The sequence below is a fragment of the Rhincodon typus genome, chromosome 23, assembly GCF_021869965.1.
Source record: "Rhincodon typus isolate 14 chromosome 23, sRhiTyp1.1, whole genome shotgun sequence".
Classification (NCBI taxonomy): Eukaryota; Metazoa; Chordata; class Chondrichthyes; order Orectolobiformes; family Rhincodontidae; genus Rhincodon; species Rhincodon typus.
The window spans coordinates 37738401-37762444 of record NC_063354.1 but is presented as its reverse complement, the minus strand read 5'-3'; the positions used below and the strand labels follow the sequence as shown (position 1 = coordinate 37762444).

Sequence of the window (24044 nt, the reverse complement as noted above, 5' to 3'; positions counted from 1 at the left end):
GGGAGAGTACCAGCTACTCTGCACTTGAATATAGTTTATGGAGCTATTTATATACTTCAGTCTTACAGTTTTAAACTGATGCTAATCAAATCGCTAAAAAAATTAAAGATTTGAAAAGCTTGCAATAAACGATAAAGGATAAGATATCTGCGGAGCTTGCAATTAAACGCTAAAGAGGTTGTAAAATGAACTCTGCGAAATTAGTGCAATAACGGGATAGAATAAATTAAAACAATATGTAATTAATATTCAGAAATATATGGATGATATATCATCCCGCACAAGCAGCAGTTAATGAAGTTCAAATATGGGCGATCTTGCTTCCTGGCCAAAATAAAGATTGTGTCAAAAAGTAATGCACTCAAATATACATGTTTATCTCAGCAATAAACAGAAACCATGGGGGATTTGAAATGGCAGTGTTTGGAAAGGCGGCGTCCTTTTTGCGCAAAAGTGAAAAGGAGAGACTGGAAGCTCAGAATCGACCATTCGACGCTAAAACTGCCTGCTATGTCCACGATGACAAGGAAATGTACGTTAAAGGTACAGCCAAGAGCAAGGAAGGTGGTAAAGCCATGGTGGAGACTATCGATAAGAGGGTCAGTTGAACAATGGAAATGTAAATTATTCTGAAATCATTCACAAAAAACCCACATTCCATTAAATTAACATGCCAATTATTTTGCAGACAGTAACCATCAAAGAAGACCAAGTTCTCCCAATGAACCCTTCAAAATTCGATAAAATCGAAGATATGGCTATGTTGACCCACTTGAATGAAGCATCTGTGTTATATAACATCAAAGAGCGTTATGCTGCCTGGATGATCTATGTAAGTACGGCCAATACAGATTGCAGCATTAAACATGATCATGGAAGATAGAAAAAATGCCTCATTCCTTTCCCCAAATGTAGACCTACTCTGGGCTGTTCTCTGTCACGGTGAACCCCTACAAGTGGTTGCCAGTGTACGAAGCCGAGGTCGTGGCGGCTTACAAGGGCAAGAAGCGTCAAGAGGCTCCTCCCCACATCTTCTCCATCTCTGATAATGCCTATCAGTTCATGCAAACTGGTGAGACTGTGCTTTCTCATTGATTCATTTCTCATTTCTGCCTGATTTTATTTAAAAAGAATACTGGTTGAAACCAGGCCGACGGGTTAAACTCACGTCGCATTCTGTTATGAATTTCGGTTTTCTTCGCAGACCGTGAAAACCAGTCGATCCTGATCACGTAAGTGTTGCTGTTTTAATATAATCTCGTCGAGGTCGGGAGTTAGGCAACAGAACTGGCATTGACTCCAGACTGCTTTAATCGCTTTTTTGGTCCAGCAATTGTTAAATTTCCTCATTTTCTATCCCCACCCAGTCCAGTGGAGAATCCGGTGCCGGAAAGACTGTGAACACGAAACGTGTCATCCAGCTCCTCAGTTGGAGCCACAGGTGATGCTGCCAAGAAGAAAGAAGCCCAGAAATCTGGGAAGATGCAGGTAAAAGAAAAGGAATCCAGTAAAATGCAGCAATTTCCTGCTGTTTTGCCGTAACTCGTTTCTTGACTCGTTAAATACTCCAAACTATTTGAACGGAAACCCGTTAAACCCCTGTTCTGAGATAGGATCACTGGACCCGAAATGTTAACTCTGATTTCGCTCCACGGATGCTGCCAGACCGATTGAGTTTTTCCAGCAATTTCCGTTTTCGGTTTGTGTTAACGGGAAGTCTCTTTTTGCAGGGGTCCCTGGAGGATCAAATCATACAGGCTAACCCATTGCTGGAAGCCTTTGGGAACGCCAAGACAGTGAGGAATGACAACTCCTGTCGCTTCGTAAGTTTCTGAAACATTTCTTTCAGTTGCAAACTTTCTTGCTCGGTATCCTCTAGTATGCATTGCATAAATTGTCACAATTAGTATCTGTCAATATCACGCAGTACACTGTGTATTTGTTGTGAAATCTTGCTTCAAATCTTTGATTTCAATAACCTTTACATTCCAGGGTAAATTCATCAGAATTCACTTTGGTACCACTGGGAAACTGGCTTCTGCTGATATTGAAACCTGTAAGTGCAGTTGAATTCGATTTGCAATATTTGTAGAACAATTTCTGGTCATACAGAATGGTTCACCAGTAAATCTACATTTGTGTGTGTGCACATTCTCTCTAGATCTGCTGGAAAAATCCAGAGTAACATTCCAGCTAAAAGCTGAAAGGAGTTACCACATTTTCTACCAGATGATGACCAACCACAAGCCAGAAATTGTTGGTAAGGACTGAAGTTTTGTCCTCTGCTAAGATGGGAGCTATTAGTTTCAAAGGTTGAATTTTTACCATATACTGTACCTTACTCTCATTTTACAAATAGATAGCTGTAAAAAAATTCCAAGCATTATGATTGTAATTTAATGTGGTTGTTTTCACATTTTAATTCCAAACTTATATATATTTTATAAAGGGTTCTCCTGTCTGTAATGAATTCAGTGGTGGCTTGGCAAATATATAATTTGAACTGAATTTGACATATTGGCTGAATAGAGGAGAAGAAGTCTGAGGGTAAAACTGAATATTATGGAATACTCATACTATTTGTTGCAAACATTCCCACAAATTGCTTATTTTGATTTCTACAGAGGCTTGCCTCATTACTACCAACCCCTATGACTATCCATTTGTCAGCCAGGGTGAGATTAGTGTCAACAGTATTGATGATAATGAAGAATTGGTGGCAACTGATGTGAGTATCAGCAGTTTATCTTTAGTTGTATTCTCTTATTCCTGCTGGTACCTTGAAAGGCATGCAAAAAGTTAGGCACTTAGCAAAAATACTCAATTTTTCTTTAATATTGCAAAGTTTACAATAAAGATGATACAGTTATGGAGTCATACAGCATGGAAACAGACCCTTTGGTTCAACCAGTCCATGCCAATCATAATCTCAAATAAAACTAGTCCCACCTTTCTGCGCGTGGCCCATATCCCTTCAAACCTTTCCTATTCATGTTATTATCCAAATGTCTTTAAATGTTCTAAATGTACCCACATCCACCACTTGCTCTGGAAGTTCACTCCACACAGGAGCCACTCTGAGTAAAAAATGTTGCCTCTCATGTTTTTTAAATCTTTCTCCTCTCACCTTAAAAATATGCTCCCTAGTATTAAAATCCCCCAACTCAGGGAAGAGACACTTGCCATTCACCTTATCTATACTTCTCATGATTTTAAAAACCTCTCCAAGATCACCCCTCAACCTCCTATGTTCCAATGAAAAATGTCCCAGCCTATCCAGCTTCTCCAAATAGAGTAATATTTATCTATGGTTCCAGACAGAAAATAAAACTTTTTTGGATGCTTAGGATGTGGTAAAATGACATTTCAAAGTACATTTCAATACTTTCACAAGTAAGTAGATGAGATTATTTCAACAAATGTTTCTTTTCTTTTCGGATTTTCACTCTTTTGTTTGGCTGTAAAGACTGCTATCGATATCCTGGGCTTCACCAATGAGGAGAAATGGAGCATCTACAAACTCACTGGTGCAGTAATGCACTTTGGTAACATGAAGTTCAAGCAGAAACAACGAGAGGAGCAGGCTGAGCCTGATGGCACAGAAGGTAACAATGTAATACATCTCCCTTCACTGCAGCATGTACTAAAGTTTGTCCTTTCAAAATTAGACGGTTAAGGGGTGATCTGATCAAAGACTTCAAAATATTAACAGGAAAAAAAAACAGGGTAGGTAAAGATAAACTATTTCTATTGGTTGAAGATTCCAGAAGTAGTGGTCATAATCTGAGAATTAGGGCCAGGCCTTTCAAGAGGGATATTAGGAAGCACTCTACACACAAAGGGTGGTAGATGTTTGGAACTCTTTCATAATTAGCACTGGATGCTAAATCATTTGTTTATTTTAAGTCTGAGATAGGTAACTTTTGTTAAGCAAAGACATTGAGGTATATGGAGTTTGGGCATAGATCAGCCATGATCTCACTGAATGACAGAACAGGCCTGAGGGGCTGAATGGCTACTCCTGAACCTATGTTCCTAATTAAATTTCAATTGTCCATGTCAAGTTATAATTTAAACAAAGTTGAAGCTATTTCCAAAAGGTTCAAGTATGTTATTTACAAAACAGGTAGCACCAATTTTTGGCTTCTGACTTCAAGAAAGCTGTCCACAAAAGGCCTTGTGATCTTTGTTGCACTGTTGTGCACTTCCTGACCACAAATTAAATCTGGTGTACAATCAAAGCAATTGCTATGTATAGCTGTGAGGCCAGCAAGGAGGATAATCGGTCAATGACCATTGAAGGATTCTCCCACACCGGAGGAACATAAGATGTAGGAGCAGAAACAGGCCATTTGGCCCAGTGAGTCAGCTCTGCTATTCAATGAGATCACAGCTAATCTAGTAATCCTCAGTCAACTTTCCTACCTTTTCCCATGACACATGATTCCCCTACTAATTAAAACTCTGTTTCAAACTTGAATACACTTAAGAACACAACCTCTAAAACCGTCTTTGTTAAAGAACTCCACAGATCACTAACCTCTGAGAGAAGAAATTCCTCCTCATCTCAGTCTTACATGTGTGAGTCTTACTCTGGGATCGTGCTGTCCGGTGCTAGACTCTCCTACAATGGGAAGTAACCTCTCCGCATGTATCTAGTCAAGACCCTAAAGAATCTTGTATGCTTCATTAAGATCACCTCTCACTCTTCTAAAGTCCAAAGAGTACAGGCCCAATCTACTCAAACCCTTTCAAACAAGAAAATTCTTCCATCTTCAGATCAACCATTTGAACCTTTAATGTAATGTCTCCAATGCCAGTATGTCTTTTGTTAGGTAAGAGAGCTAAAACTGTTCACAGCATTCTAGTACTTTGTATTGTTTTAGCAAAACCTCCCTATTTTTATATTCCATTTCCTTCAGAATAAAGGCCAACATTTGATTAGCCTTCCATCCTACCTAATGAACTTGGATATAATCTTTTTGTCATTTTTGCTGAGGGGCCCCAAATGCCTCCATGTTGCAGCTTTCTACAGTCTTTCTCCATTTAAACAATATTCATTTCCTTTCTTCTTCCGGCCAAATTATATAATCGCACATTTTTCCTCACACAGTAATTGAGGAAGTTATAAACACTTTATCTTTCAATTTTAATATAAATTTTCAAATGGTGAAGTAAATTGTTAGGATTGGAATAAGACAGAAGCTAAAATATCAAATAATCAAGCTTTAAAACTGCTGTATTTTTACTTTATAAAAAGTGGAAGCTCATATCCTACTGGAGAACGTTGAACAAGTGTAATGTCAATCTTTCAGGGCAAATGAAACTAGTTGATAATAATAATAGACTTAGTAGCTAATTTGAAGCATTTCATCTAACAAGTTATACTTTTTCAATGGCTTTTCAGTAAAGCTAACAACAAAAGTGGGTTTTTAAAAGGTTATTTCATGGGATATGGGTGTCACTGACAAAGCTAGCAGCTGGTGTCTATTTCTAATTGCCCTTGAACTGAGTGGTTTGCTAGGCCATTACAATCGAAAAGTCTGGGACTGCAGCAGTTTAAGGCAGAAGCTCACCACTATGTTCTGAGGGCAACTAGGGATGGGCAATAAATATTGGCCAGCTAACGACACCCATGTCCTACAAATGAACAAAAAATGTCATGTGTAGGCCAGGTAAGGATGGCAGATTTTCTTCCCTAAATGGTTTTAAAGAACTAGATGGTGTAGTTTGGAGCTATGGACAGAGATAATAAAGGCTCCAAACCCCTTTGCATTGCAAGGCTGAGCAGGAATTTTGCCCACTCAAACCTGCCTTCGCTGGCATCTCGAGAAAAGATTTGCAGGTTAATACTCTACCTGTTTAGTTGAGTTACAGCAGGACCTTTATTTGGCCACCAAATCCTGTGGTGTGACCTGAATCCAGAGCTTCTGATTCAGAGAGAAAAATGATATACATTGCAGTACAAGACCACTCAGCATAGCAGTAAGACATTAAGAAAAATAAAAACAATAGCGCTCACTGTTTATTGCAGCATTCTTAACTTAGATGACTTGTTCTATTTTGTTAGATGCCGACAAAGTCGCTTACCTGACCGGCCTCAACTCTGCAGATTTGCTAAAGGCTTTATGTTACCCCCGAGTCAAGGTTGGCAATGAATTTGTGACCAAAGGTCAAACAGTTCAGCAGGTACAGTTGTCAAAGATATTATTGCAATGTTATGGGTGTGTAGACATTTAATACATTTCATATAGCTACTACTTTTGGCTCAAACAAATCTTGCATTCTTTCAGGTCTACAACGCAATTGGTGCCCTTGCCAAATCAATTTTTGAGAAAATGTTCTTGTGGATGGTCATCCGTATCAATCAGCAACTGGACACAAAACAGGCCAGGCAGTTTTTTATTGGTGTGCTGGATATTGCTGGGTTCGAAATTTTTGATGTAAGGATCAAACATAAATAGCACAAAATAAACTATTGAAACATTACAGCATTAAATATGCAAGTAGAAAAATAACTAAGGCTTTAAATTGCTCTGTATATTCAGTTCAACAGCCTGGAACAGTTATGTATCAACTTCACTAATGAGAAGCTGCAGCAATTCTTCAACCACCACATGTTTGTTCTGGAACAAGAAGAGTACAAGAAGGAAGGAATTGAATGGGAATTCATTGATTTTGGTATGGATCTGGCTGCTTGCATTGAGCTCATTGAAAAGGTCAGTAATATCACGCAAGATGTTTATAAAAGCTGAAATCTATTTATAGAGGCATCATTTCATTTGTTTCATTATCTCAACATCCCTGAACTTTGTCACATCCACAGCCCATGGGGATCTTCTCAATCCTGGAAGAGGAGTGCATGTTCCCGAAGGCCTCAGACACTTCCTTCAAGAATAAACTATATGATCAGCAACTTGGTAAGTCAAACAACTTCCAGAAACCAAAGCCTGCCAAAGGTAGGGCTGAAGCTCACTTCTCACTGGTCCATTATGCTGGAACTGTGGACTATAACATTACTGGCTGGCTGGATAAGAACAAGGACCCCCTGAATGAAACTGTAACTGGACTTCTCCAGAAATCATCAGTGAAACTGTTGGCTTATTTCTATGCGGCCACAGCTGAAGGTAGAATTATTTTGCATGCAAATGTTAACATTCCCTTTTGTGAGCATTGTATATCTCGCTTTTCTAATTAGATTAGAACAAACACATGTCTTCCTTTTTTGTAGCTGAAACCGGTGCTAAGAAGGGTGGCAAAAAGAAGGGTGCTTCCTTCCAGACAGTATCAGCTCTATTTAGGGTATGATTTTCTCTTATATGGATATTGGCAATACGTAGTGAACCAAGTTCTAATGAATTTGAGTGAGTGAGAAAAATATTGATTGAGTGTGCCAAATACAATATTCTATTGAATTATTATTATCAACATCATGGGACAAAACTGGAGATCAATATTCCTTTCTCGTTCACTTCATAGGAAAACTTAGGCAAACTGATGACTAACCTGAGAACTACACATCCCCACTTTGTACGCTGTATTATCCCCAATGAGACAAAGACACCAGGCAAGTGTAATTTCCTCCCTATACACAACATTTTTGACAAATAAATCACAAATGAAATCTATAATAGACACTGTCCTTGATTTTTAACTTTAAAAGGGTGCAAGATATTTATTTGGTGTGCAGTATTTAAATCATTGTATGTTTTAACCAACAGGTGCAATGGATAACTTCCTTGTCATACACCAGCTGAGGTGCAATGGTGTGCTTGAAGGTATCAGAATCTGCAGAAAGGGATTCCCAAGCAGAATCATCTACGGTGACTTCAAGCAAAGGTATTAGTAATTAAAATGTACACTTCAACTTTACATTCTACAAAATTAATTAGCAGATGCAGTTCTAAAGAGAAATAAAAATAAAAATAATGTGTTGAATATTCTGATACAATAGATACAGGGTTCTTCATGCAAGTGCCATTCCTGAAGGTCAGTTCATTGATAGCAAGTAGGCTTCTGAGAAGCTATTGGGATCCATTGATGTTGATCACACACAGTACAAATTTGGACACACGAAGCTAATTAAATTTAAAATGAAAGTTTCTTGGTGTGAAGTTATAGGAAGACCCGTTAATATGGCTTTATGTTTAAGCTAGAGAACATAATGTTTGCTTTGTGGCTCCTGCATTATTATGGAAATAGAGAAAAGGAGCTAGTCCAAACCTACTACAAATTACTCTATTAGGATGGAGACAAAGCTTTTCACACTGCAACTGTGACATGAATGGTCTTCTGTCAAATCAACAATCTAAAACCAAATTGAATCATGTTTTTAAAATTTACAAGTTTACAAATTTACATTTTGCTCTTCAACAAAAAAGCTTGCATTTATTTAAGGTGTTCTTCAAGGCTGGTCTCTTGGGTTTACTTGAAGAGATGAGAGATGAAAAATTGGCTCAACTTGTTACCCGAACTCAGGCTATTTGCCGCGGATACCTAATGAGGGTTGAATTTAAGAAAATGATGGAAAGGAGGTAAATATCATCAAGTATAAACATCAAAAAGTGTATATTTCACCAAAAACGTTTAAATATGATACCATTTTGCTCATGTACAAATGTTATTAAAGGTTGGGCATGAACTCTGTTTCTCTGTCTAATTGCATCCTTTAGGGAAGCACTGTACACTCTACAGTATAATATCCGTGCGTTCACACATGTCAAACATTGGCCATGGATGCAACTGTATTTCAAGATCAAACCTCTCCTGAAGAGTGCTGAAACTGAGAAGGAAATGGCAAATATGAAAGATGAGTTTGAGAAAACTAAGGAAGCATTTGCTAAATCTGAAGCTCGCAGGAAGGAATTGGAAGAGAAAATGGTGGCTATTGTCCAGGAAAAGAATGATCTGGAACTCCAAGTCCAAGCAGTATCGATATCCTCAAATTAATTCAATAAGTTCTGTTTACAACTTAGAAAAATATAGCATCATATCATTAATTGCATCATTTTTTTGCAGGAAATTGAAACTCTCGCAGATGCTGAAGAAAGATGTGAAGGACTCATTAAAAATAAAATTCAACTGGAGGCTAAATTAAAAGAAGCCAATGAAAGGCTGGAAGAAGAAGAGGAGATAAATGCTGAACTCACAGCTAAGAAAAGAAAACTGGAGGATGAATTCTCAGAACTGAAGAAAGACATTGATGACTTGGAGCTCACTTTAGCCAAAGTTGAAAAGGAAAAGCATGCCACTGAGAACAAGGTGTGAAAAGGTCTTTTTATATAAAGGTAGGAACACAGGTACAGGAGTAGGCCAGTCAGCCCTTCGAGCCTGTTCTATCATTCTGGATATCATGGCTGCTCTGTGGCCTAACTCAATGTACCTGCCTTTGGACTGTATCCCTTAATACCTTTGTTTAACAAAAAAAATTATCTATCTCAACTGATCCAGCATCCATTGCCATTTGTGGAAAAAAGAGTTCCAAACATCTACAACCCTTTTTGTGCAGAAATGCTTCCTAACGTCTCTCCTGAATGGTCTAGCACTAATTCGCAGATTATGCTCCCAAATTCTAGAATGCTCAACCTGTAGAAATAATTTATCTTTATCTATCGTGTCTTTTCATTTTAATTTCTTGAAGGCTTTGATTATATGACCCCTTAACCTTCTAAATTCTGCAGAAATTAGGCCTAATCTCTCCTCATATCTTAATCCTTGGAAGTTGTGGTATCATTCTTAAAAACCTATGATGTATTCCCTTCAAGGCCAATATATCCTTCTTAAGCTGTATTGCCCAGATCTGCTAAGTCCTCGAAGTGGAACCTGACCAGGGTTTTGTATAACTGCAACAGAACTTCCACATCCTTGTCCTCCAGTCCAATAAAATATAAACATTCCATTAGCTTTCTTGATTATTTTCTGCACCTGTGTGTGACATTTTAAAGAAATATGCACCTTAAAGATCTGAGCCCCAAGTCTTCTTGGACGTCCACTGCATTTAACTTCATACCATCTACAGTGTACCCTGATCTAACCTTTTTCTGTCCAAAATGGACAACCAAAATGGCAAATGTTGTTTACAATTCCATCTGCCACAATTTTGCCGATTCAGTTAGTCTGTCAAGACACCTTTGTAATTGTAAATTTTCATCTATGCTGTTTATAATGCCGCCTAACTTTGTGTCATCAGCAAATTTGGATATAGGACTTTCTATGCCATTATTCAAGCCATTAATAAATAACGTGAATAATTGAGGACCTAATACAGATCCTCATGGGACACCACTGGTCACATCTTGCCCATTTCAGTACTTATCCATTATTGCTACTGTCGCCTGCTACTCAACCAATTCCCCAGACATGTCAATAATTTTCCCTCAATTCTGTGGGCTTCTAGCTTAGTTTATAGTCTGTTATGTGGGACGTTATAAAATGCCTTCTGGAGCTCCTTGATTCTAGAGGCCAACAATTTCCCCAACACAATGTTTGGCTATCTGGTCTGTAATTCCCCAGTCTTACACTTCTGACTTTCTTAAAAAGTGGAGTGACATGTGGAATTTTGCAATCCAGAAGGAATGACTCCTATATCTAGGGAACTCTGAACAATGATAGTTAGGGATCTACAATGCAGTGCACTTTCTTCCTTTAACAGCCTCAGATGAAATCTGTCAGGTCCTGGGGATTTGTCATTCTTTAATTCCATTAATTTTCTCATACTAATGTTGTACTTTCATTACATATAGTAGGTAAACAACATAGAATGTTCACATTTTTAGATGACACTTACTGAAAGTTTTCTGTATGTTTAATTTTTGATGAACAAAGGTTAAAAATCTCACTGAGGAGATGGCTACCCTTGATGAAAACATTGCTAAATTAACAAAGGAAAAGAAAGCTCCCCAAGAGGCTCATCAGCAAACTCTGGATGACCTTCAGGCTGAGGAAGACAAAGTCAACACTCTGACCAAAGCAAAGACCAAGCTGGAACAACAAGTTGATGATGTAAGTGATCATAAACACAACTAGGTCAAAAATGATTGACGAAAATGAGATTTTTTTTCTTGAAAAGTCAATTAAAAATGTTTTATTTCCTTAAAAAGCTTGAAGGTTCTCTAGAGCAAGAGAAGAAACTTCGCATGGATCTTGAACGTGCTAAGAGGAAGCTTGAAGGTGACTTGAAGCTGTCACAAGAAACCATAATGGACTTGGAGAATGATAAGCAGCAATTAGATGAGAAGCTAAAAAAGTCAGTTTCTATGTTTTCTTCCCTTATATTCATTAGAATGTTTATATATTTCCTTTCTGTTGATAAGAAAATGGAGATATTGGTTCTTCAGTCAGAGGGTAATTCTAAACTCAGTCATTAGATATTGTGATAATTCTGATTGCATTCAGAAAGTTACTCAATTTAAATGTTCAAAAGAGTACACCTCTGATAAAATACATGGTACAAATTAACAAATTGAGACTGCATTTTATATATTCCTGAGCATCAGCTGTCAGTGAAACAGATTCTTGTGCAAGTTCATCAATAATATGGAAACACAATTAACTGAGTGATTTAGTTTAATTTATTCCTTATTATTAAAGGAAAGAATTTGATATCAGCCAACTTCAAAGCAAAGTTGAAGATGAACAGGTTTTGGGCTCCCAACTACAGAAAAAGATTAAAGAATTACAGGTGAATTACTTATCTGGTAAAAATGTCAATGTTTCCTTCATAAAGATTGGGTGCATGAACTGATGTTACTTGTTCCAAGATTAAAATCAACAAATATGCACTTTCAGGCTCGTATTGAAGAGCTTGAGGAGGAAATTGAAGCTGAACGTGCCGCTCATGCTAAGACTGAGAAGCAGAGAGCTGACCTTGCTCGGGAACTTGAAGAAATCAGAGAACGACTAGAAGAAGCTGGAGGTGCGACTGCAGCACAGATTGAAATGAACAAGAAACGTGAAGCGGAGTTTCAGAAGATGCGGCGCGATCTGGAAGAAGCAACCCTCCAGCATGAAACCACAGCTGCTGCTCTTCGTAAGAAGCAGGCTGATAGTGTGGCTGAACTTTGGGAACAAATCGACAACCTGCAACGTGTGAAACAGAAGCTGGAGAAAGAAAAGAGTGAGCTGAAGATGGAAATTGATGACCTGGCTAGCAACATGGAATCTGTATCGAAAAACAAGGTATGGTTTTAATGTGGCTGTACCCTATTCATTTATACAAGTATTGCTAATGAATAATTATTGGATTTTTCTCATATCCATTGAGAATTCTGTGTATTGGTTTTAGGCAAACCTTGAGAAAGTGGCTCGAACTCTTGAGGACCAGGTCAGCGAACTGAAGGCCAAACATGATGAGCACCAACGTTTGATCAATGATTTATCAACTCACAAAGCACGTCTTGCAACAGAAAACGGTATTTATCTATTATTGTTCAAAGTCTGGAAAATACTATACTTTTGTTCTGTTCCCGAAAGCCAGTGGGCCAACCGTAGCCAAACATTACACTTTTATCTTCATATGCAGGGTTAAACCTTTACATATATAAATCTCCTTATGCAACAACCATAGTTATGGTGTTTGTCTGTACCATGTGGATTTCCAATAGCTGCTCATCACCTGCATGCAAAAAAATACAACTAATATGCACTTAACATTTTTATAATGTTTTGCTTGGAATATCTTCTGATTTAAGGTGAACTGAATCGCCAAGTAGAGGAGAAAGAAACCTTAGTATCTCAGCTGACAAGAGGTAAACAAGGATATACTCAACAGATTGAAGAGCTCAAGAGACTATTGGAGGAAGAAACAAAGGTATCAGAATAATTTAAGCAAATTGCCCATATTAATTTTATAACAGTTTCTTCATAATTACTATTAAATCCTCATCCAACTTGTTAATTATTTCAGGCGAAGGGTGCCTTGGCACATGCTCTGCAATCCGCCCGCCATGACTGTGATTTGCTCCGTGAACAATATGAAGAGGAACTGGAGGCAAAGGCCGAGCTCCAGCGCGGCATGTCCAAGGCCAACAGTGAAGTTGCTCAGTGGAGGACAAAATACGAAACTGATGCAATCCAGCGCACAGAGGAACTGGAAGAGGCCAAGTATGTTATAGCGAAATCAGAGTTGGGTTCTGTACAACATGGTCATTGAGATGATATTTGTTACAACATTTTTTGCACTTACCCTTCTCAGGAAGAAGCTTGCTCAACGTCTGCAGGATGCAGAAGAGCACATTGAGGCTGTAAACTCTAAATGTGCTTCACTAGAAAAGACAAAACAGAGATTGCAAAATGAAGTGGAGGACCTTATGATAGATGTGGAGAGGGCAAACTCAGCAGCAGCGGCTCTTGACAAGAAACAGAGAAACTTTGACAAGGTATAAGTATGTTGTGGTCTCGTTTATATTTCTCAGAGATTTTAATGTCTTATAATAGCACTTTTTTTTTCTTTATTCATTCATGGGATGAGGGGCATCACTGGCTAGGCAGCATTTATTGCCCATCCCTAATTGCCCAGAAGGCAGTTAAGAGTCAACCACATTGCTATGGGTCCGGAGTCACATGTAGGCCAGACCAAGTAAGGATAGCAGTTTCCTTCCCTAAAGGACATTAGTGAACCAGATTGGTTTTTCAGACAATCGACAATGGATTCATGGACATCATTAGATTCTTAATTCCAGACATTTATTGAATTCAAATTCCACCATCTGCCATGGCTGAATTCAAACCCAGGTCGCCAGAACATTATCTGGATCTCTGAATTAACAGTCCAACAATAATATCACTAGGCCATCACCTCCTTACTTATTTATTATTATATCATTTCTGCTATGGACAGACATGAGTACCACCGTAATTCTGTTGTAATATTTGAGCTAATTGTTCAATGGACAAAAGCCCCAGAAGAACTCATCATAAAATAATTAAATTCCACAAATTTCTGTCCTTAAAAAGACTGTGATTCAAGACTGGTTGTCATTTTTCAAGCCTATAATGGATAGATTTTTGATGAATAAAGTTACCAGTGGATATGGGTATAAATGCAATGGGTGTGGTAAGTGAAGTTGAGGTACAAATTATCTATGATTTAATAAATCATTAGACCAAGGTCAAGGGACTGAAAAGTCAAATGTTGATTTATGGTTTTCGATATATGATAGCCCTTTAGCACAAACCAAAGCTAGTCAGCTTCTGTTGAGTCTCAAGTTTATTTACACCACAAACAAGCTACAAAATGACAGACATAACATTCATAGTCTGGGTTCTGTGCTTACTGATGTCACTGTTTATAACACACGTGACTGACTGACCACACTGATTCCATAACACAAAGAGCGACTGAGGCAAAGTGGGTGTCTTTTTACAAGAATGCCACATATTGTGATGTTATGATCTTAAAGATAGTACCTATGTGGTCTGGAATCTGTGCACAATACAACAAAGCCTATTCCTCTTCCACTATTTGAAAGGAAGTAACAAATATACTTATAATGTGCATTATATCACTTGTTACTGAGTATAAGACCACAAGATATACCTTTAATATAAGATAACAAATAGTGTCCTGGGCACTTCTCAAGCAAAATATATTCATTTAGAGGCTGGCCTTTGTATTTTTTGACAATTAGACATGCTTGAATCAAGTTCTGTTGTGATGGACGGACAGAATGAGTTTCAGACTGAAGTGCAGGCCTAATCCCGCAGTCAGTGTTCCATATTCCCCCAATTAGCAGCTCAACTCAGTATTGATGGTAGAACAGCATCCTCATATTTCATCTGCAACTTTTGCAATTGTCTATTACAGATCCTGGCAGACTGGAAACAGAAATTTGAGGAAAACCAGGCTGAATTGGAAGCAGCTCAGAAGGAGTCCCGCAGTCTGAGTACTGAAGTCTTCAAGATGAAGAACGCATATGAGGAGTCTCTGGATCATCTTGAAACTCTTAAACGAGAGAATAAGAACCTGCAGCGTAAGTGTGAAAACCTTTCATATGATTTAAATATTTAAGCGTGTATTATTATTAAGTTGAAACATGTTTCACTTGCTTTTAGTAAACTTTCATTCTTGCCATTTGTATACTCACATTGTATCCTCCAGGAATCAGTCTCACATCAATAGCTATATACCATCCTGCTGTTTCTTTTGTAATCTTAATATCATTCTCATTAAATATGCATAATGTGTCTTTTTTTCATAAACCAGAGGAGATTGCTGATCTGACTGAGCATCTGGCTGAAAGCAGCAAAGCCCTACATGAGGTAGAAAAGGCAAAGAAGACAGCTGAACAGGAGAAGAGTGAAATTCAGTCAGCTCTGGAGGAAGCAGAGGTAAAACCAATAAATTACTTAAGCAGCACACACTAGAATTTGAAAGATAGAATGATAATATTGACCAAATGAATTGAGAGTTGCAACAATTGCCCAGCTCATTGGACAATTTTAAAATTGATTGAAGTATCCAAAAGATGTCAGTTCCAAAGCAGCACACTAAACTGATTAAAAATCAATCTTCAAAGGCAACTAATGAATGATTTTTCCAATCATGCATTTTTCTCCTCTTGGAAAAACAGTTTTATATATTGTTGCTTCCGACAGAAACATATAGCACTGATTAAGCCAATTCAATAGATTTCTACTTCTGCAGTAGGGGATGCTAAATTTTTCAAACTCAAAAGGTACAATACTTATTTTTGCTTTTTGCAGTTAGGCTAACATTAAAGTTGGAACCCTAAAATGGAAGAAATAGATGAAATGTTAACATGCATATCTGTTTTTTAGATAATGAAAATATTTGTGGTTAACACAATGAATTAAATTTTATATTAATAGTTTGAATTAATATTTGCCAAATGGAATAGGAGAGTTACAACAATTGTCTAGCACATTGACTAACTTAAATAACTCCTTATTGGGAGTCACTCTCTGTGTGAGTGAAATCAACTGATGCAGCACTTAATTTATTACAGTTGTTTAAAAAGGTTGGTCAATCAATGGAGGAAATTGAAAGCCTCCCAAAAATGTGAAGCTACGGTTTCAAAAATTATAAAGGTCAAAGGCTGGAAATAGAAGAGTATAGCAACAAATAAAAAAAACTGTATTTATGTTGTCCTATGCAGGCCTCTCTGGAATATGAAGAGAGCAAGATCCTCCGTATTCAGCTGGAAATGAGCCAAGTAAAGTCTGAAGTTGACAGGAAGATTGCAGAGAACGATGAGGAAATCGATCAGCTGAAGAGGAACCACCAGAGAGTTGTAGAAGCAATGCAAAGTGCCTTGGATGCTGAAATTAGGAGCAGAAATGATGCTTTCAGAATCAAAAAGAAAATGGAAGGTGATCTAAATGAAATGGAGATTCAGTTGGGACATGCAAACCGTCAAGCTTTAGAAGCTCAGAAACATCTCAGAAATGTGCAAGGACAATTAAAGGTTTGTTAATTAAAGCATTTGATTATGATTTATTATTTTTAAACAAGCTTAAAAATTTGACTGTCAGTCATGTATATACATATTAGCATTGTCCTCTGATTTGTTTGGAAAAATACACAAATTATAATTTGTTGACCATTTTCGATTATTAAAATTTGCAAGATCTCATTCATAAAAGCTAATTCTAATTGAGTTTGCAATATGTATATTATGGTTTACTCTGATATCTCCTGACAAAATATTTCAACATGCTTAACAGGATAACCAGTTACAGCTGGATGAGGCTTGCAGAGGCCAGGAAGACTTGGAGGAGCAATTGGCGATGGTTGAGCGCAGAAGTAGCCTGCAGCAGGCTGAAATTGAAGAAATAAGAGGAGCCCTGGAGCAGACAGATCGATCTCGCAAAATTGCTGAACAAGAGCTTGTGGATGTCACTGAGAGAGGACAGCTACTGCACTGTCAGGTCAGTACAAGCTGTAACTTCAGTTTGAACAGAATTAGGCATGCAGACTTTATTTCCAAAAAGACGGGACGTTGCGCATGAGGACAGAGCTCCCTAATGTTTGGCTAGTAAATATCCTTGTCAAATTCAACCACAGAAACCTAAGAGCACTTCTAGGCTTGTTCTTTGTAGTCATCAGCACTCCAAATGGACAGCTTCCGCTGCTGGTAGGAGGAATGGTCAGGGGCAGGACTCCTGGAGGAAGCTCCAACATTGTTGGGGAGTAGATAGCATTGCAGAGCCTGTGACCAGAAAGAGACTGTACCTGTGGTAGGGAAGACATACAGCAGTGCGGTGTATGTTGACAATCAAGGCTGATAGGAGAGGGCTACAGTCATGAGGTTGAGGGAGTAGCTGGTGAACAAGCCTGCAGAGGCTGAAGGCTTCCTTGGTGGGCTGGAGCTGCACTGCTGCTCTTTGCACCCAAAATGGATGCCAAAGTTGACACTTATGAAGCCAGGACCTCGCATCCCTGTCACAGCTGAGGTTCTAATTTATGAGAAACTCGAACAGCAGCAATACATTTTAAAGTCAGGCTTTGTTTTTGCCCGCCTTCTTGCTAATACCAAGGCAGCAGCTATTTTTTGCAGTTCACACATCTTACAAACATGTTCTTACAACTTGAATTTTCCTATAGAACACAAGTCTCATCAACACCAAGAAGAAGCTGGATGCTGACCTGAATCATCTCCAATCTGAAATGGAAGAAACAATTCAGGAATCCAGGAATGCTGAAGAGAACGCAAAGAAGGCTATCACAGATGTAAGCCAGAAGTTAACAATTTATTCAAATTTTTACAAATAGTGATTAAGTAATGGAATTACTTTGTTAATACTACTTCAAATTTGAGCTGGAATAATAATTTACCTCATGTTTACAAGGCTGCCATGATGGCTGAAGAGCTGAAGAAGGAACAGGATACCAGTGCTCACCTTGAGCGAATGAAGAAGAACCTTGAGCAGACAGTGAAAGATCTGCAACATCGCCTGGAAGAGGCTGAGCAGTTGGCAATGAAGGGAGGAAAGAAACAGCTCCGGAAACTGGAGGCTAGGGTAAGCAACAAGATTGTATTGTTGTATGCTGCATGCCAAGTTTTGTAAGGCTCCATCTCAGCTTCCTCCTGATGTCCCACATCAAATGCTGTTTGAATGCCTATATTTACTACTCAGTTTTGGGCTTAATTGATCTTGCCTGGAGATGGTAAAACAGAAAAGCAAGCAATACCTCCAGGAATGTTCTCATGACCAAGTACACCTTTTCTCCAAATGACTCTCATAAAGGTGTCCAATTAAATAGAGGTGCAAAACACTAAATCTTCGTCTGTGAAATCCTCTGAAATTCCAGCATAGGTATTGATAGTGCATGCTGGCCCAGCTACTGACACATGCATCCTATGAATTAATTAAAATATTGTTGCAGAGCTATCCAAGAAAATTTCCCAACCTCTTTCATGAGTCAAGATTGAACTCCAGCTTGAAATGAACAGTGAAAACTGAACAGACAATTTAGGAAGCAGTCAAAATCTTCACCTTGGCTTTTTTACTCCTATCCAGCAGTTTGCTGTTAGGAGAAGCTTTTAATCCATGTGTTTACCACCAAAATGCAATGTAGTTTCTTTAATCCATGCTATCTGGAAACTTTATTGGCAACAGCTGACAAATGCTTCCATGAGTGGCCACTCTTCTTATGTGGTGCACTGCAATTTCTTTATCAGGATGACATCTGTTGCTAATTCAGACTAAACAGCTAATACAGTATTTTGACTACCCCAGTCTTTTAACAGCAAAAGCTTGAGAGGAAATCAACACCTTTGAGGCACGACGATACAAAAGGCAATGTGAAATTGGATGGGGATATAAGGCAATAAATTCCATTTCATATCTGGCTTAGGTACGTGAACTGGAAAATGAACTGGAAGCTGAGCCGAAACGAGGTGCTGATGCCGTTAAAGGAGTTCGCAAATGTGAAAGATGAGTGAAGGAACTGACCCAGCAGGTAAAAATAAGCTCATGACTTGGAGTGACGCAGTATTTTCAGAATTCTTTTTCAAAAAAATTTCGATCTAACGTTGCCTCTTTTTCCTTATTTACAGTCTGAAGAAGATAGGAAGAATATTCTAAGACTGCAAGACTTAGTTGACAAACTGCAGATGAAGGTTAAGGCCTACAAGAGGCAATGCGAGGAGACTGTAAGTATCTGAGAAATATAGCTGCATTTACTCTATAAGATGTTTTCAGGAAATGATTCTGTTAAACAAAAGTTTCAATTTTAATTTTAGAGTTTGTTTTACATCAAACACTGATGAAACTATATTAAAATAAAGTCAGGATAAACAACCACTTGTTTCTTGCATAAACTGATAAAGTCCTTTAGTTTACAAGACAGTTTCCTTTCTCTATTTTTTCTATCCTACCTTGCTCAATGAGATCGTATATTGTTTCGTAAGTTTCTCCTCATAACTTAGGTTCAGAGCTCAGAACCACAGTACAGAATGACTACTGCCACTATTAAGTAAATTCTCAAATACATCAAAAATTTCTGGAAATGATGACCATAAAATTGGAATTTACAGCACTGAGGCATAAAATGACTCAACTGCATGCTAGCCACTTGCATTGCTGCTTGTCCCTGGCTGGGAATGGGGACAGCTCTGGGGAGTAGGGCATATGCCAGTAGCATCAGTGTAGTCAGAATGTGATTCTGATTGTGGTGCCAATTCGGCCATTCCAGATTTGATGGGACTGGGCACAGATCAAGGGCGAATTGCAAATCCACACTCAAAGCAGGTACAGACCAATTTTGGCCCAAGGTGTCCCGAGAAAAGGGCCAAAGTTATGTGTTTTCCATTTTAAAATAACTTAATTACACTCAGATACATTCAGGCACATTTCAGAAGCTCTGAATATGGCATTCAGGATGTGAATCATATATGAAAGTTCTTCCATTAATCTTCTCTTTCAACTCTTACTGTTGGAGAAATGTTCAGTATACCTAGTGAATTTATTAGTTTTCAATGGAATTGGCTGTTGTAGAAGATTTGCACGTCTCCTTAAATCAAAATAAATTATATATACTAGCTATTTCCACTATATTTTCAAATGATTTGAGAACTTAGTGGGGTTGACATTGTCTCATGTCAATATTGGTATCATCAAGCATAATGTCACCAAGCAGTTTGCCAGGTACAGATGACAATTTCCATATTTATGTTTTATGCCTTCTTTGGATCTCAGCATTGTATTTTGTAGTATTTAGAGTTCAAATGCAGATTTTAATGAGACTTGTGAAGATATTAATGTAAGCTCACTTATTTTCTTTCTAATGTTGTTCGGGAAAGTTTGTTGTCTCTATCTAAATTGAAGAGATTTTGTTAAACATTACACTTTATGAATTGAAGAGTGTAGCCCTTCTTCAGGGGCAAATATCATGCCTTTCCAAAAATGCCTAAAGAATATTGGTTCTAAAACGCTGCTAAGTGGAACTGTTTCAGGCAGTTCAGAAAGTGCATACAGTCTCCCTCTGTAATTGCAAACTAAAAACTCAATTATAAAGTATAATATTTAAATATATTCACCATCCAAAAAGCAAAGGTCCTCACTCAATCTCGGTTAGATTTGGATTTAGGCACCCACAACAAAGGAACATTATGCTAAATCAGTTTAAACTGAAGTCTTCCCAATAAAGATGGCCCAATGGTGTTATCACTGCACTATTAATCCAGACACTCAAGTAATGTGCTGTGGACCTAGGTTCGAATCCCACCACAGCAGATGGTGGAATTTGAATTCAATAAATATCTGGAATTAATTGCCAATTGTTGGAAAGACCCATCTGGTTCACTAATGTCCTTTAGGGAAGGAAGCTGCCCCCTTACCTGGTTTGGCCTACATGTGACACCAGACCCAATACAATGTGGTTGACTCTTAACTGCCCTCTTGGATGGACAATAAATGCAGGCCTGGTCAGTGATGCCCTCATCCTGTGAATGAATAAAGGAAAAAAAAAATGCTGACTTAACTTGTGAGGAATTGGACCATAAACATCAAAATATGTGGATCACAACATTGGGGCTCATAATAAGCTTACAGGGCAATATTTATCAGAAGCATCTGGTGTGTCACTGACAGCCAATCAGGAATTTAACTGAAAGGGGGTCTTTCCCAAGAAAAAGGACCCCAAAGATGGGATTTCTTCCATGTGTGAGCTGCTGGTCAGTCAGAGGGCTGCAGCTGTGCATTGCTTAAGAGCACCATCAGGGAGCTGGTGGCTGTTCCAATAACACACAACCTAATGCCAAGGATCATTGATGAATCCAGCGAGGCATGGTGGAGGGGCAGGTTCGGTTTGCAAGGTATTGGTTGAAGGGGACGTGTAGATAGTTATTGACTTTCAGTGTACCCCTTCCTCAAATGCCAGATCTCTTGATCAAGCACTAAGTGCCTTTGAACACAACTTCGACAGGATTTGTTTCTCTGGCTCCCTGCACAGTGCGTACCCTACACACCACTGGAAGAACATCAGCAGAAGCAATTAAGCATTAATTGCTTTCTATCCTACTGCCTGACTAAATACCTTCCTTCCACAAAACCCCACATGGGGAGGGTATTAAATTTCACCCATAATGACTTTTAGCTGAACTCAAAACATATCTGCACAATATGCTCCTCTTCCAGTCATGGTATGCATTCTCCTATGCTCACCATTCTGCCTGGAATCTGATTGTTTCTTTTACTGTATCGCCTTTAGGAGGAGCAGGCCAATATTCATCTGTCCAAGTTCAGGAAGGTACAGCATGAACTGGAGGAAGCTGAGGAACGTGCTGACATTGCAGAGTCTCAAGTCAACAAACTTAGAAGTAAAAGTCGTGAAATAAGTGCCAAGGTACAGTAAATATATCTGATTTGGAATCTGAATAATTTTTGAAATATTAACAATTAAAATTAAAATGTTAAAATCAAAATTAAAACTAAAAATTTAAGGAGTAAGTCACAGTATACATCGTATTTTAAAATCATCCTTTCATTGTACTGATTTAACCATTGCATTTTCTTTTTACCTACTGGGCCTCTGCTGAAGAGTAGATGATGACAATTTGAAATGGTCCAAAGAAGAAATCCACAGAATGTGTATTTCTTTGTAAGATAGTTTTATAAAGATAGTTCTGTCTGTAGAAATAAAACAGCAATTCAGAAAATCTTTCTTTGTGTACGTCTTATGTTTGTTGGCTCGGTAATCTATTCTAGGAACAAAAACGCTGCATAGAAAAATTACAATGCGCTGTTATTGTCGACAAACATTTGATGTGACTGTAGAAAGGAGAAACTATTAGTATGGTGTGTTTAAAGTTGCCGATTGGAAATTTGACTTATCTTTAGAACCTCATTGAAATGAATAGGTTTTAATTTCATCTGCAAGATTGCATAGAATAAAGTGCACTGAAATTAATTTCATCCAACTTTTCCATGCCAACATTTATGCTCCACTCGAGTCTCCTCCCGTCTTTCTTCAACCAAATCCATCAGCCTAATACTGTATTTCCTTCACCATCATGCACTTACCTAACCTTCATGTAAGTACATCTACATTATTCACACCAACAACTGCCAGTGATAATTCTTGCCACTCTTTAGAAAAGGAAGTTTCTTCTGAATTGTCATTGGATTTCTTGGTGACTGTCTTATGTTTATGGCCTATGGATATGCTCTTCCCCCCAGTGGTAATATTCCCTCTGTGTCCACACTCTAAAAACATTTCATAATTTGAAAGTTGTTCATGCAATCATTTCCAGGACCTACTTTATCAAAACAATGAAAAACCCAATCTGGAAATTTTTCACAGTATGTGCGCTCTTGCATTTCTGGATCGTCCCTCAGAATTTCCTTCAAATCCTTCCAGTCCCTGTAAATTCTTTTTCTAACCAGAAATGCACACAGCGCTTAAGTGTCTGTCACCGTGGTTCAATACAAGGTTATCATAACCTCTTGACATTTCAATTCGCTGTAGTAATTAGGAAATCTATGCTGACTGTTAATTATTATATTTTATCTACATGGTATTTCAGCATTGATTGTTGAAGATTCCATTATTTTTCCAACCACTCAAGCTGTCACTACCTACCTGTTGTCGGTGCACCTGTCCATGATAGTATTGCTAAGAGTGAACACTGCACAGTCCTTGTGGAGTCCCACCTTCACAATGTTAATACTTTATATCGTGTAGAGCTGGATGAACACAACAGGCCAAGCAGCATCAGAGGAGCAGGAAGGCTGATGTTTCGGGCCTAGACCCTTCTTCAGATTTCTGTTCCCTTTTTCTATGATCCTATTAATAAAGCCAGTGACATTGTATGCCTTTGTAAGTACTCTTGCCACCTGTTCTTATGTGGAGATGTCAGTGTTAGACTGGGGTGGACAAAGTCAGAAGTCACATAACACCACATTATAGTCCAATAGGTTTATTTAAAATCACAAGCTTTTGGAGCACTGCTCCTACTTCATCTGGTGAAGGATCAGTGCTCTGAAAACTTGTGATATTAGATAAACCAGTTGGACCATAACCTGATATCGTGTGACTTCTGACTTTGTCCACCTGTTCTGTCACCTTCAATGATCTATACACATATACATCCATGCCCCTCTGTTTCTGCAACCACACCCTTCCCTAGAATTGTACCCCCTGTTTTGTAAGTCTTTCAATGTTCTTTCTACCAAAGTGCATCACCTCATACCTTTCTGCCTTGAACCTTATCTGCCTGCTTATCAAGTCCACCAACTTGTCAATGTCTTTTTGGAATTCCATATGCCCTCCTCAGTTTATAAGTTTTGTGTCATCAGCAAATTTTGAAGATAGGCCCTGCACAGCAAGATCCAAATCATTTTACTATACACCAGGAAAAGTAAGGATCTGAATATTGATTTCCAGGGAACTTCATTACAATTCTGCCTTTAGCTGGAAAAAATATCCATTGACCATTACTCTGTTTCCTATCACTCAGCCAATTTTGTACCCACATCGCTGTCCCTTTTATACCACGACCTATAACTTTCCTCACAGTTCTACTGTGTCATATCATTGTGTGCATCAAACACATCCTGGAAATCTATGCGCACTACGTCAA

The 24044-nt window shown here is 38.3% G+C and overlaps 1 pseudogene; it reads left to right on the top strand.

Annotated features, from left to right (window-relative positions):
- The first annotated feature begins 413 nt into the window (after positions 1-413).
- On the top strand, positions 414-22912 carry LOC109934071 (annotated as a pseudogene).
- Positions 22913-24044: the final 1132 nt, after the last annotated feature.